The sequence below is a fragment of the Schistocerca gregaria genome, chromosome 2 (assembly GCF_023897955.1).
Source record: "Schistocerca gregaria isolate iqSchGreg1 chromosome 2, iqSchGreg1.2, whole genome shotgun sequence".
Classification (NCBI taxonomy): domain Eukaryota; kingdom Metazoa; phylum Arthropoda; class Insecta; order Orthoptera; family Acrididae; genus Schistocerca; species Schistocerca gregaria.
In genome coordinates, this window is record NC_064921.1 from 297,760,519 (window position 1) to 297,774,829 (window position 14,311).

Consider the following 14,311-nt stretch of genomic DNA (forward strand, 5'->3'; position numbering starts at 1 on the left):
AAATATATATGTAATTATACAAGTAATTAAGGACGTTAAAATATTCTCTTAAACATCGAAACACTGAACTAAATCCTCTTTTTTCCTTTTTTTGTCACACCACTAATTAACGCTCTTTGATATTCATATGCTCAGAGTCTTTACTGTGCCATTCTCTAGTCGAAGACTTTAACGCTACCTTTACGAAAGGTATTTTTACCGTATCAGCTTATGATAAAGGACGGTTCTGCTAAAGGGATATTTTCGTTACTTATTGGGATTACATTGGTTATAAATAAGCTACAGGTGGATCTATCTCCTTATTATTGCTTGGGTTTCAGAAGTGTAGAATGATGCAGCAATACCGTGGCTCACTGGGTAAGATGATGAGGAATGATCTCACTTTATAAATCGTAGTTTCTTAACTGTGACAGTACTAGTTGCTCCGTTGAAATATTTGCTGCTAAGAAGTCAAAAACATACTTGTGAAAGAAAATAAGCTGACTATGACGTTCAGTTTGTTTCTCATTACAGGTCTCTATATCCGAGAACCAAGATTCAAATCCTCGCTACGCTATTCATGTTTAGATTTCACTGATTTTCTATCTTGCATAGGAATGAAATCTGCATGGTCCCTTGTCTCATCCCAGCTTGTTTGCCATTTATAATGATCTCGTCAGTAATCAGGCATCAATGTCCTACCTTCCTGTCACATTGTCAGTTGGAGACATTAAATTTTGTAGCCTCCTTGGTGGTATTTGAGACAGGCAACGTACCAGTCTACATGACAGCATCGAGATTCACTGTCTCCACTTTCTTGTCAACTGTACAAACCAGTTCACTGACTAACGAAGGAGTCGAAATGATGACATGTTGTGAGGTTTGTGCAGTTGGCAGGTCAGACGAATGCTTGCGAGCAGTCAGGATGACAGTGACGAAAGTCCTTCCCCTGTGTCCCTTCAAACCTGCTGCTGCCCACGCTATGTGTTATTCACTGTCCGAAAGACAAGCTTTATTGTCAGGACTATCTATTTCGTAGGTTTCCCTTTTTCATTTCTGTAATGTGAAAAAGTTGAAAAGAATCGTGCACGAAGACTTCACATCACCTATGTAAGCTGCAAACAGAAGTGAAAACCATACATCTGTTCTTTCAGTAACAGAATTAAAATGTCTATCGTTATGTAAAATACACTTCAATAGTTGTGCACCAGTATTATCTGAATTACTTATACTAGAGCCACCTATACCTCACAAAATAATACTAAATAGATGTGTGGCAATAACATGCTGAAATGATTCTTGAAGTTTTCCCGGCGTACTGAATATTCTATGAGGTTTCGGGATTGGAGCCGAATCATGTAGAATTCTTGCCACAATGTTTCGGCCAGCTACCCTCCAGCCATCTTCAGGTGAATGTCCGCCACAGTGGCGTACATTCACGGAAGATTGCTTGACAGTTGCTAGTCGAAGTATCGTGTCAGGAACGGGTTACAATCCCGAAATCCCATATAATAATATACTGAAAGTCGTTCAGTTCCACGCCAGTCTTTGTAGGTCACCTGTCCCTAACCCAGTTCAGTAATACTTCTGGCGTAAGCGGACCTACAGTTCAATGTAGAATTCGGAGCATGCGTCGGTCCTGGCTAAACTTCACATCATTTGGAAGGTTTAATTAAACGCAATTTAAATATTCTGCGCTCTTTGTATGTTAACTTTTTATGTCAACGATCGCATAGATATATAAATAGTATTGACATAATCGGTTTCCTCAAAGAGTTGCCACCATAGATGTTCTTAATCCACAACACATACGGACGAAGAAATGTACACTGCGAAACACAATTTAAGGATCGCGTTTCGAAATCCACTCATTGTCTTTCAGTGTGATGCATAAATTTTAAATTTGGCTCAAATGTGCCCACACCTTTTCTCTATAATGGCGACGTCAGCTTCGGACTGAGTGACGCTTCAAACAGCAAGCTTACGACACATGCTGAGAAAGACCAGAGGTCGGAAATTCATGAGAGTTATGTGACGGGTTAATGATGTCACATTGGCACCAAAATTCACCACAATTCTGCCCAACGCCACAGCGTGACACGCGATGAGGAGATCGTCACAGTCCCTCTTCATATGCCGCTGTTTCTTTCGACGTCTCTATGACGGAGGTTAGATGCCCAGCGTTGTACGAGTGATCACTTGGTTTCCGTATGGGTCATCGAGGAAAACATTTCAGACACCCCTTCTCTCAGAATCAGCGTTAAAAGGGGTGGCAAAGAGGTCGTCTATGCACAAACATCTTCCATTGGGGTGTTGATTCCCCGCGGTCGAAAACGACATCGTTGCGATGATCGAGAGGACGACGTTCTTGATCACCTTTGACACTGCTGACACCCCGCAGACTATTCAACCCCTCTCTAAGAACCTCGTGGGCCTATGACACATCGGATGTGATCACACGCATTTGGAGTATAGCATAACCGAACGTTTGCTATAGAACGTAGGGTGGAACCACTAGGGATCTCTCAATGGCCTTTGACTATGCCTGAACGTAATCCGAAGCTGTAATAGGTGTTCATGCTTTGTCAGCCCTCTTGTTACGCGCCCCTCTCTTGTGCGATCAAGGGAGCGGCGAAGCAACATCGACATATGCTTGAACAAAGCCGCATAGGGTCCTTCTAAGACCACGCAGTATCCTAGTCAGCAATATCCTCGGTGCCATCGGCAAACCTTTGTTGGGCATCTGAAAATGTGTCTGAACAGGGACAACCAATGACACGGATCTTAGGAACGTGCAGGAATGCAACGCTATGCTCTTGTGCCTGTCGGAGGAATGTCAAAGAGGTTGCCTGTGTGCAGGTCCCTGTGGCTTCATCTCAGGTCGTCTCTGAAGCATTTTTAATCACCTCAACAAATACAGGGAAGTGGCACTGAGAGTGTTGCCAAACTACGGTGTCTTAGAGCATGCTTTGATGTTTTATTCACGCATGCGTCAATGTGAATTCCTCAATTATCACGCCGCACGCGGGTGCGAAAAAGGACTTGAAAATCATGAACACCCTTGCTGCTTCAGACCGCATTCTAATTTCGTCTAATGCCCTGAATCCTGCCTAATAGTTCCACCCTGCACAGCAGAGCAAAAAATGTAGGCTGAAGCTGCAGTTGCACTGCACTCAGAGTGGTGCAGTCACGTTAAATATAGTTGCTGTTACACGATGTTCTAAGAGAAGGAGTGAATCGTCCGTGGGATGTTGGCAGCGTCAAAGATCGTAAAGATCGACATCCTGTTTCTCATCACACTGCGATCTGTCGTTTTCGACCGCCAGACGTCATGGAATCAGTGCCTCACGGTAAGAGGTTGTTTCACTGAAGCCTTTTACGCCACTCTCTAAGAAGATACTGTGTCAGATCTTAGTGACTGTATATCTGAAATGTTTTGCTCAGCCATCCATAGGAAAACCGCGTAATTTGAAACCTTGGCCTCGCGGTTGTGGCTTCCACCGTAGAAGCGTCAGGAGAATGGGAAATGTGACAACCTTCCCACTGTGTAACACGTTCAGGGTGGCGTTGAGCAGTATTGTTGTGAAATCTGGTGCCAATGTGACCATCCTACACAGCACATAAACTTCTGACCCCTGGCATGTTTATCGCACGTGTCGACACCGCGCTGTTTGAAGCGTAACCGAGCTCGAGGATGACGTCACAGGATACCTTGCTTTGGCACTATTACAGAAAAAGGTTGTAGGGCCCTTCGAGACAGATTTCAAACTTTTGTATCACAATGAGCGGCAGTCACGTGTTTTCAAGCATCATAAAATCATTTAATAACTTCAATGACTGTATACCATGTAGCCACACGATGAATTTTATCACGTGACTGCATGATGTACGTACATTGAAATGTTAAATGAATTTATGATGTTCAAATTACAAATTTATATTTATTTATCTGTTCGGACCCTCTTATCGATTAATTATATTTGAAAATGGCAATTATTTTCCGATACCGGTAATTTCAATATTTTTTATTTATCTAAAAGATCTTTGACATAATAAATTATGAAGATAGTAACTGTTCTCGAAAGAACAGATACTATTTTTGACCGTGCAGTTTCTATAGAATAAATGATTCCCATCTGTCCGCAATTTACATACGTAATGTTCCTAATAGATATTTGCCCATCCTCTCATTACTCACGACCACTAAGGTGACAATTCCCGTAAGAGTTCGGGCAACCTGTGCGCATTCGCACAGACGAAGGTCAATGGCCGGGTAGCCATTTAACTATATATGAAGATAATAAATGTTCTCGAAAGAATCGACGCCATTGATGACCGTTCAGCTTCTCTAGAATAAATGATAATTAATTGAAACCCTCAGCTGCCGAAAGGTGTTGTTGATATACCTCGATGGGGTCACATGAAAATGTGTGCCCCGACCGGGACTCGAATCCGGGGTCTTCTGCATTGTATGCAGATTGTGGACATTTGGGAATGTGGGTCTCACGGGAAGCGTACAAGGGATAAGTTCGTGCAGTCACGCTATTCGTCTGTGTCCTCGGTGGCTCAGATGGGTAGGGCGTCTGCCATGCAAGCAGGAGATCCCCGGTTTGAGAGACGCTCGGGGCACACATATTCAGCTGTTCTCATCGAGGTATATCAACAACACCTGTCGGCAGCTGAGTGTTTCAATTAATTATCATTTATAATAACGTATTATACAAGCGTTATATAGCTCACATTCCTCCAGTTAACAATATGTAAATTATTAAAAAATTATGTGCTCCGACAAGGATTCTATTCCATTACCTTTCTGTTTTAAGGCTTGCACTTTACCACAAGACAAGGAGATCCCACTTACCCGAAATGGAGAATGTGGCTAATATTAGTCTGGGAGTATAAGTGCGCTGAAGAGTTGGGACGATTTCAATACTTTCATAGCGCGAGAGAAACACAGATATGAGCGGAAATTGGGCACTGCAAAAATTCAATGCTAACAAGTGAAAGTTTCTGTTCGACCGAGCGTCGAGCGCGGATCTCCCGCCTTATCGCATCTACTATCCGAGCCCGCTTCCCATCGAGCCCAAATTGTCAACTTGTCACAGACTACCTACGTAGCATCCACTGTCCATTGTCATCACTGCTGGCAGCTTTACCATAAGATTACGGATGCAGTGTGCATCCACTCTGAAGATATCATTATTCACCAAGACGCATTTGTGTTGTTTGTTAATTCGAACAGTCATCGCACATATAATAATCAACATTTCTATTTTGTCCAGTTCCAGCCAGTCAGTAATAGTTTATGCGCTCACACAGTTCCGTTCACGCAAATGTTTTTAGAACAGAAGGAACGATTCTGCTCTTGATTACAACACAATGCCCTTCAGAGTCGTTATCGCAGGTCATTCATATACTTCCCAGCAGAGGAGCGTATCAGGCACAGGGGCAGCTGGCTTATTGGCAGCTCCTTTCAACACTTCGAATGGAGTTGTTTAACATATCGCGTGAATGGGATCTCGTCAGGTTTCGTTCTCTCCATTGGTGTGACAATCGAACGAATGGTGGGCGAAATACGTGTCCGTGACGCACTTAATTCCACCTAGCTGGTGCGTGCCTGACATTCGTGTCAGTCGCTATAGAGACAATGGATTTATCACGTGTCTCCTTTACAAGGGAGCGCCGTCCGAAATTTTATTCGATGAAAACTAGTGCCTACCTAGAGGGTCTATGTATTGATTGAGCGGGCTGATTTCGATAACTACATCTTCTTTTTTTTTTCACTAGAAGCTGCTTTAGAACAGGACGCTCCCTATTTTCCCCCGTCCTATGGCTCAACCTCAATATGTCGGGAACTTGGACCACATTCAATGTCATGCAGCATTTCAAATCTTTCTCCGCTTACCTTTCCTTCGATTACTCTTCTTCCACACAGTATACAGCCCACGAAGATGTTTTCCTGAATATTATAATTTCCTCTAGTTCTCTTTCCTCTCTTAAACTTGTAAATATTTCCCCAGAATACCACAGACTTTACATTTATTATTTTCCTCTACAACCAGATTTTTAAACTACACGAGTGTTCTTTCCTTCTGGCTGTCCGAGATCCCCTGTCATATAATATTATACTCCAGATAAAAGGCTGGGCGGACCTTAGTTTTTTTGAAATTCTTTTTGCTGTTAACAAAGCTTTTACCTTCCTAAAAACTTTTTTGACATGTACATTCTGCTTCTTAATATCTTCACATTGCTTCCATTTTCTGTCAAACTTCCTAACTACGCAAAAGAGAATTACTTTTATCTTGGTCTTCCGTTCCGAAGTTACTGTGAGAGGGACTTCTTATTTGCTGATACCCATCACATTTGGCATCCTAAAATTTGTCTTCATTCCACATTGTCTCCCCATTTCTACGATCACCTCCATCACATAGAGGTTTATTGAAATTACCTCTGGCGTTTTCGTAGACGACTGCGCGTAAGCTATAAGATGTATTGAAAAATGACACGTATCTTTTGCATAGAGACTCTCCAAGTGCTTTCCGCTGTGGCCGCGCATTTCTAGGCGCTTCAGTAAGGTGCCGCGCTGCTGCTACGGTCGCAGGTTCGAATCCTGCCTCGTGCATGGATGTGTGCGATGTCCTTAGGTTAGTAAGATTTAAGAAGTTCTAAGTCTAGGGGATTGATGACATCCGATGTTAAGTCCCACAGTGCTTAGAGCCTTTTGAACAATTTTTTCTCTCCAGGCTTCGGTGCGTCATAAGCGCCAGGCCGCAGTTGGAGAGCACTCCATTTGGGTGTAGGCACATCAGGACATTTATAGAAATCGTCTGCGCCGTGTTGTCGCATCGAAGTGGTTCGAGTCTGCAGATGTACAACCAAATGAGCAGACTTTCAAAGTGGGCAGGTGCCGTTACGCGCACTTACACAGTTACGAATTGCACCGTCGTGCCTTTGTTTCCTGTATTGCCGTTTGTCGAGACACAAATTTTGTGCAAACTGAGCAACTGCAATGTGAGTTAAGAAATTAGATAGACGCTCTATCGACAGCTATGTACTTATTTTCTGTATTCCTTGCTTTCCCACAGTCGTATTCTGAACCCAGAGTCCGTTTAGTACTTCTTCTAATTCATTCACAGGTAGCGATACAGATAGCCGTACCGTAAGTGCAACCACAACGGAGAGGTATCTGTTGAGAGGCCAAACAAACCTGTGGTTCCTGAAGAGGGGCAGCAGCCCTTTCAGTAGTTGCAATGGCAACAGTGTGGATGATTGACTGGTCTGGCCTTGTAACAATAACCAAAACGGCCTGGCTGTGTTGGTACTGCGAACAGCTGAAAGGAAGGGGAAACTACGGCCGTAATTTTTCCCGAGGGCACGCACCTTTACTGTATGATTAAATGATGATGGTCTCCTCTTGCGTAAAATATTCTGGAGGTAAAATAGTCCCACATTCGGATCTCCGGGCTGGGACTACTCAAGAATATGTCGTTATCAGGAGAAATAAAACTGGCGTTCTACGGATCGGAACGTGGAATGTCAGATCCCTTAATCGGGCAGGTAGGTTAGAAAATTTAAAAAGAGAAATGGATGGGTTAAAGTTAGATATAGTAGGAATTAGTGAAGTTCGGTGGCAGGATGAACAAGACTTTTGGTCAGGTGAATACAGGGATATAAATACAAAATCTAATAGGGGTAATGCAGGAGTAGGTTTAATAATGAATAAAAAAAATAGGAGTGCGGGTAAGCTACTACAAACAGCATAGTGAATGCTTTATTGTAGCCAAGATAGACACGAAGTCCACGCCTACCACAGTAGTACAAGTTTACATGCCAACTAGCTCTGCAGATGACGAAGAAATTGAAGTAATGCATGATGAAATAAAAGAAATTATTCAGATAATGAAGGGAGACGAAAATTTAATAGTAATGGGTGACTGGAATTCGGTAGTAGGAAAAGGGAGAGAAGGAAACTTAATAAGTGAATATGGATTGGGAGGAAGAAATGAAAGAGGAACCCACCTGGTACAATTATTCACAGGGCACAGTTTAATCATAGCTAAAACTTGGTTCAAGAATCATAAAAGAAGGTTGTATGCATGCAAGGAGCCTGGGAATACTGACAGGTTTCAGATAGATTATATAATGGTAAGGCAGAGATTTAGGAACCAGGTTTTAAATTCTAAGACATTTCCAGGGGCAGATGTGGACTCTGACCACAATCTATTGGTTATGAACTGTAGATTAAAACTGAATAAACTGCAAAAAAGTGGTAATGTAAGGAGATGGGACCTGGATGAACTGACTAAACCAGAGGTTGTACAGAGTTACAGGGAGAGCATAAGGGAACACTGGACAAGAATGGGGGAAAGAAGTACAGTAGAAGAAGAATGGTTAGCTCTGACGGATGAAGTAGTGAAGGCAGATGAGGATCAAGTAGGTAAAAAGACGGGGGCTAGTAGAAATCCTTGGGTAACAGAAGAAATATTGAGCTTAATTGATGAAAGGAGAAAATATAAAAATGCAGTAAATGAAGCAGGAAAAAAGGAATACAAACGTCTAAAAAATGGCTAATGGCTAAGCAGGGATGGCTAGAGGACAAATGTAAGGATGTAGAGGCTTATCTCACTAGGGTTAAGTTAGATACTGCCTACAGGAAAATTAAAGAGACCTTTGGAGAAAAGAGAACCACTTGTGTGAACATGAAGACCTCAGATGGAAACCCAGTTCTAAGAAAAGAAGGGAAAGCAGGAAGGTGAAAGGAGTATATAGAGGGTCCATACAAGGGTGATGTACTTGAGGACAATATTATGGAAATGGAAGAGGATGTATATGAAGATCAAATGGGAGATACGATAGTGCGTGAAGAGTTTGACAGAGCACTGAAAGACCTGAGTCGAAACAAGGTCCCCGGAGTAGACACCATTCCATTGGAACTACTGACGGCCTTGAGAGAGCCAGTCCTGACAAAACTCTACCATCTGGTGAGCAAGATGTATGAAACAAGCGAAATACCCTCAGACTTCAAGAAGAATATAATAATTCCAATCCCAAAGAAAACAGGTGTTGACAGATGTGAAAATTACCAAACTATCAGTTTAATAAGTCACAGGTGCAAAATACTAACGCGAATTCTTTACAGACGAATGGAAAAACTAGTAGAAGCTGACCTCGGGGAAGATCAGTTTGGATTCCGTAGAAATGTTCGAACACGTGAGGCAATACTGACCCTACGACTTACCTTAGAAGCTAGGTTAAGGAAGGGCAAACCTACGTTTCTAGCACTTGTAGACTTAGAGAAAGCTCTTGACAATGTTGACTGGAATACTCATTTTCAAATTCTGAAGGTGGCAGGGCTAAAATACAGGGAACGAAAGGCTATTTACAATTTGTACAGAAACCAGATGGCAGTTATAAGAGTCGAGGGAAATGAAAGGGAGGCAGTGGTTGGGAAGGAAGTGAGACAGGGTTGTAGTCTCTCCCCGATGTTATTCCATCTGTATATTGAGCAAGCAGTGAAGGAAACAAAAGAAAAATTTGGAGGAAGTATTAAAATCCATGGAGAAGAAATAAAAACTTTGAGGTTCGCTGATGACATTGTAATTCTGTCAGAGACAGCAAAGGATTTGGAAGAGTAGTTGCACGGAACGGACAGTGTCTAGAAAGGAGGATATAAGATGAACATCAACAAAAGCAAAACGAGGATAATGGAATGTAATCGAATTAAGTCGGGTGATGCTGAGGGAATTAGATTAGGAAATGAGACACTTAAAGTAGTAAAGGAGTTTTGCTATTTGAGGAGCAAACTAACTGATGATGGTCGAAGTAGACAGGATATTAAATGTAGATTGACAATGGCAAGGAAAGCGTTTCTGAAGAAGAGAAATTTATTAACATCGAGTATAGATTTAAGTGGCAGGAAGTAATTTCTGAAAGTGTTTGTATGGAGTGTAGCCATGTATGGCATTGAAACATGGACGATAAATAGTTTGGACAAGAAGAGAATTGAAGCTTTTGTAATGTGGTGCTACGGAAAATGCTGAAGATTAGATGGGTAGATCACATAACTAATGAGGAAGTATTGAATAGGATGGGGGAGAAGAGACGTTTGTGGCACAACTTGACTAGAAGAAGGGATAGGTTGATAGGACATGTGTTGAGGCATCAAGGGATCACCAATTTAGTATTGGAGGGCAGCGTGGAGGGTAAAAACCGTAGAGGGAGACCAAGAGATGAATATACTAAGCAGATTCAGAAGGATGTAAGTTGCAGTAGGTACTGGGAGATAATGAAGCTTGCACATGATAGAGTAGCATGGAGAGCTGCATCAAACCAGTCTCTGGAGTGAAGACCACAACAACAACAACAACATTCACTCTTCTAATACAATATTTTCAGTTTTGAAAAAGAATACTCTAGTCAACTCTGTCACACTCCTTTTATCTATCAGTTTAGCACATGTACATTTCCCAATTAACTACTTGCATTCATTGTGGTGTTACCCGTAAACATAGAATACCATCTCGTGGTAGTTTCTTTCCTCATTTAAAATTAATCATCGCCATTGTTTTGCTTAATTTTTCTTCCAGTTCTAAGGAAGAGGCCACAAACAGCTTTTGTTTATTTATTTATCTTCCAAGTTCAATCAATGATATGATTGAAATAGATAAGATACACAAAAAATATATACAATATATGACACAGATACAGTTTAAATACAAATACAAATACAATAAACACAATTACATTTAATGTTCATATGAAAGCATGCTTCTGGTGGTAAGGCAATCATAATCCAATATAAAGTCAAATCCAAACGATACAGTCATTCGATAGCAAGTGGGCTGGCCTCGATAAAATCCCTCCATTTTCCAGGAAATCTACACAGTTTGAAATATGGTACTATATGTAGCAATGTTTGTTCAACAGTTTCACAGTCACACATTGGTGTGTCAGTAGTATGCCACTTGTGCAAAATAGATTTAGTTTTTGCGCGCCAGTTCTTACACGTTTTAATTGAAACCAATTTTTCGGGGAAGTTGCATTCCTAGGAGTCTGTTGGGGTCTTCTATGTTGTGGTGGCTAATGTCTCTGTTATTCCACACAGTATTCCAGCATTTACAGATGTCATACGTAGTTCTTTGGGCAAGTATTCTGTTTCTCCAATTGGCACTCATGATTTCAGTTGATTTCCACCATTGCTTGCTGCATAGGCAACTGCCTTGACATGTCTGGGAGATACAGAATTTTTCCATTACTGGATTGTTGCCTCCTGTCTTTGCATTTTCTCGCAGAGCAATTTTTGTAAGGTCATGAATCCATACTAGCGTTGACTTTTAGATTCCTGTATTATTCTCACAGTTTCATGGAGTTGGACGTCAATTTTCTTCACATGGGTAGTCCTACTTCACACTGGGGCACAGTACTCCACCACGGAGTAGACCAGTGCTTGTGCTGAAGTGCATAGTGTAATTTCATCTGCTCCCCATGTGGTACCCACTAATATCCAGATGATGTGATTTCGTATTTTCGATTTCTGGCTAGTTAGTTCAAGGCGCTTTTGGAGGTGAGTGATGTGTTGAAAGTTATGCCTAGATATTTGGGCTATTTGTCCTGTTTGACTTTATCTCCACGGAAAGTTAGTGTAGTTTTCTGTGTGCCAGTTGCTTATTTAAATGGAAGCCGCAAATTTTTATTTTATTTGGATTTGGGCGAAGTCCCCATTTTTGTAGTACTGGTTTAGTACTTCTAGGTCAGCTTTAAAATGCTTCAAATGGCTCTGAGCACTATGGGACTTAACATCTGTGGTCATCAGTCCCCTAGAATTTAGAACTACTTAAAACTAACTAACCTAAGGACATCACCCACATCCATGTCCGAGGCATGATTCGAACCTGCTACCGTAGCGGTCACGTGATCTCAGACTGAAGAGCCTAGAACCGCATGGCCACACAAGTTGGCTCTAAGTCAGCTGTTAATGCTGTTTCTCCTCCTTCTAACCACTTGTTTTGAGTGGCTATAGTAATATCGAAAGCGTAGCACAACCTAGTGTCTGGTGTGTCAGTGATGTAAACATTAATAGAGAGGAATGCTAATACTGATCCTTGACGAAGTCTATTCTTCATCCTCTTTGTTTCCCAATTGCTTGCATATATACACTTGTAGATCAGCCATTCCAGCAACTTATTGCAAACGAAGAACAAGGCTATTGGGCTGTAGTTTACATTGTTTTCGGGAGATTTCCCCAGTTTTAAAATGGTCAGAGCCGGACTCATTCTCAATTCCTTTCCAATACCTGCTGTTTATAATATATCGTTGACGAAGTCTGTATACCAGATTTTTGCTACAGGCCTCATATATTTTATAAACTCAGGAAGTATGTTATCAGCCCCGATGCATTCCTTAATTTTAAGATTTTTATTATTTTGCAAAGTATCCTTTACTTCTTTCAGCTCTTTCTTGAATGACATTGTGTTCTCTTCATTGAATGTTACATTTTCAGCTATTTCTTTTATGTGTGAGGCAATCTGGTTTGGTGATATTATTCGCTTCAGGGCTGGTGTATAATAAGCTGTCTCCCCCCCCCCCCCCCTCCACCCCCCCCCCCCACCGAGACTTCAGACTGACCAACTTTCTCGACTTGAATGAGTGAAATTCTTTTCGTTGGTCTCTTCCCATCTTTCCTTCCTTTACTCGTTGAGTGACTCTACCTACTACTTGCGGGTTATTTGGTTTCTGGTATTATTTGTATAATTATTTGGTTTTCGAATTCCAGCTTGGTACACTCTGCTTTTGATATCTACATGCGATGTTTCTCTTCGCCTACGCTGTTATTAAGTCCAAAAATCTCCCATAATTATCTCTCTTTACTGGATTGAAACGTATGTTACTGTCAGCTGCGTTTTTACACACATCAAAAAAAGTTTTGCATCACCTCGTTTCCGAGAGTTCCGGAATCTGTACTGAAAATTGGAATTGAGATCAACATAAACATCATTTCCGTTCTTTTTTATTGCTCATGAAAACCACACATTGATAATTGTACCATCATACAGCGGGACCTTCGGAGATGGTTGTTCACCCGTAGCTCTAAAACGCAGTACCACGTCCTCTTGCATCGATGCATACCTGTATTCGTCGTGGCATACTATCCACAACTTCATCAGCTCTAAAACGCAGTAGCACGTCCTCTTGCATCGATGCATACCTGTATTCGTCGTGGCATACTATCCACAACTTCATCAGGGCACCGTTGGTCCAGATTGTCCCTCAGATTGGTTGGAGGGTCACTACGTCCATAAACAGCCCTTTTCAATTTATCCCAGGCATGTTTTATAGGGTTCATGTCTGTATAACATACTGGCCACTCTAGTCGAGGGATGTCGTTCTCCGGCAGAAAGTCATTCAGGAGACGCGAATTGTCGTCCATGGAGACGAATCCCTCTCCAATATGCTGCCGATAAGGTTGCACTATCGATCGGAGGATGAAATCCAGTATAGTACAGCAGTTACGGAACCTCCCACGACCACCAGCGGCGAACGTCGACCTCACATAATGCCACCCCAAAACAACAGGGAACCTCCACCTTGCTGCACTCGTTGGACAGCGTGTCTAGGGCGCTCAACCTCACCGAGTTGCATCCAAACACGTCCTATACGATTGTCTGGTTGAAGGATATGCGACACTCATTGGTGAAGAGAACGTGATGCCAATCCTGGGCAGTCTATTCGGCATGTTGTTGGGCCCATATATACCACACTGCATGGTTTCGTGGTTGCAAAGATGGACCTCGCCATGGACGTTGGGAGTGAAGTTGCACACAGTTTAAGTCGTAACACAACGTCCTGTGGCTGCATGAAGAGCATTGTTCAGCATGGTGGCGTTGCTTTCAGGATTCCTCCGAGCCATAATCCGTAGGTAACGGTCATCCACTCAATAGTAGCCCTTCGGCGACCTGAGCGAGGCATGTCATCGACAGTTCCTGTCTCTCTGGATCTCCTCCATGTCAGAACAACATCGCTTTGGTTCACTCCGTAGCGCCTGGATACTTACCTTATTGAGAGCCCTTCCTGGCACAAAGTAACAATGCGGACGCGATCGAATGTATACCTGAACTATCGTTGTCGGTGTTGGACTGCTGTCGATTCTGATTAGAACAACCCGGTCACTGAACTGTTCGCAATAACAGACCCTACCTTCCTATTCATAACGAATCCTACACCTGTTATACAAGTTTCTGCTGCTGTTGATATTACCCGATACTCATCTGACCAGAAATCCTTGTCTTCCTTCCACTTCACTTCACTGACCCCTACTATATCTAGATTGAGCCTT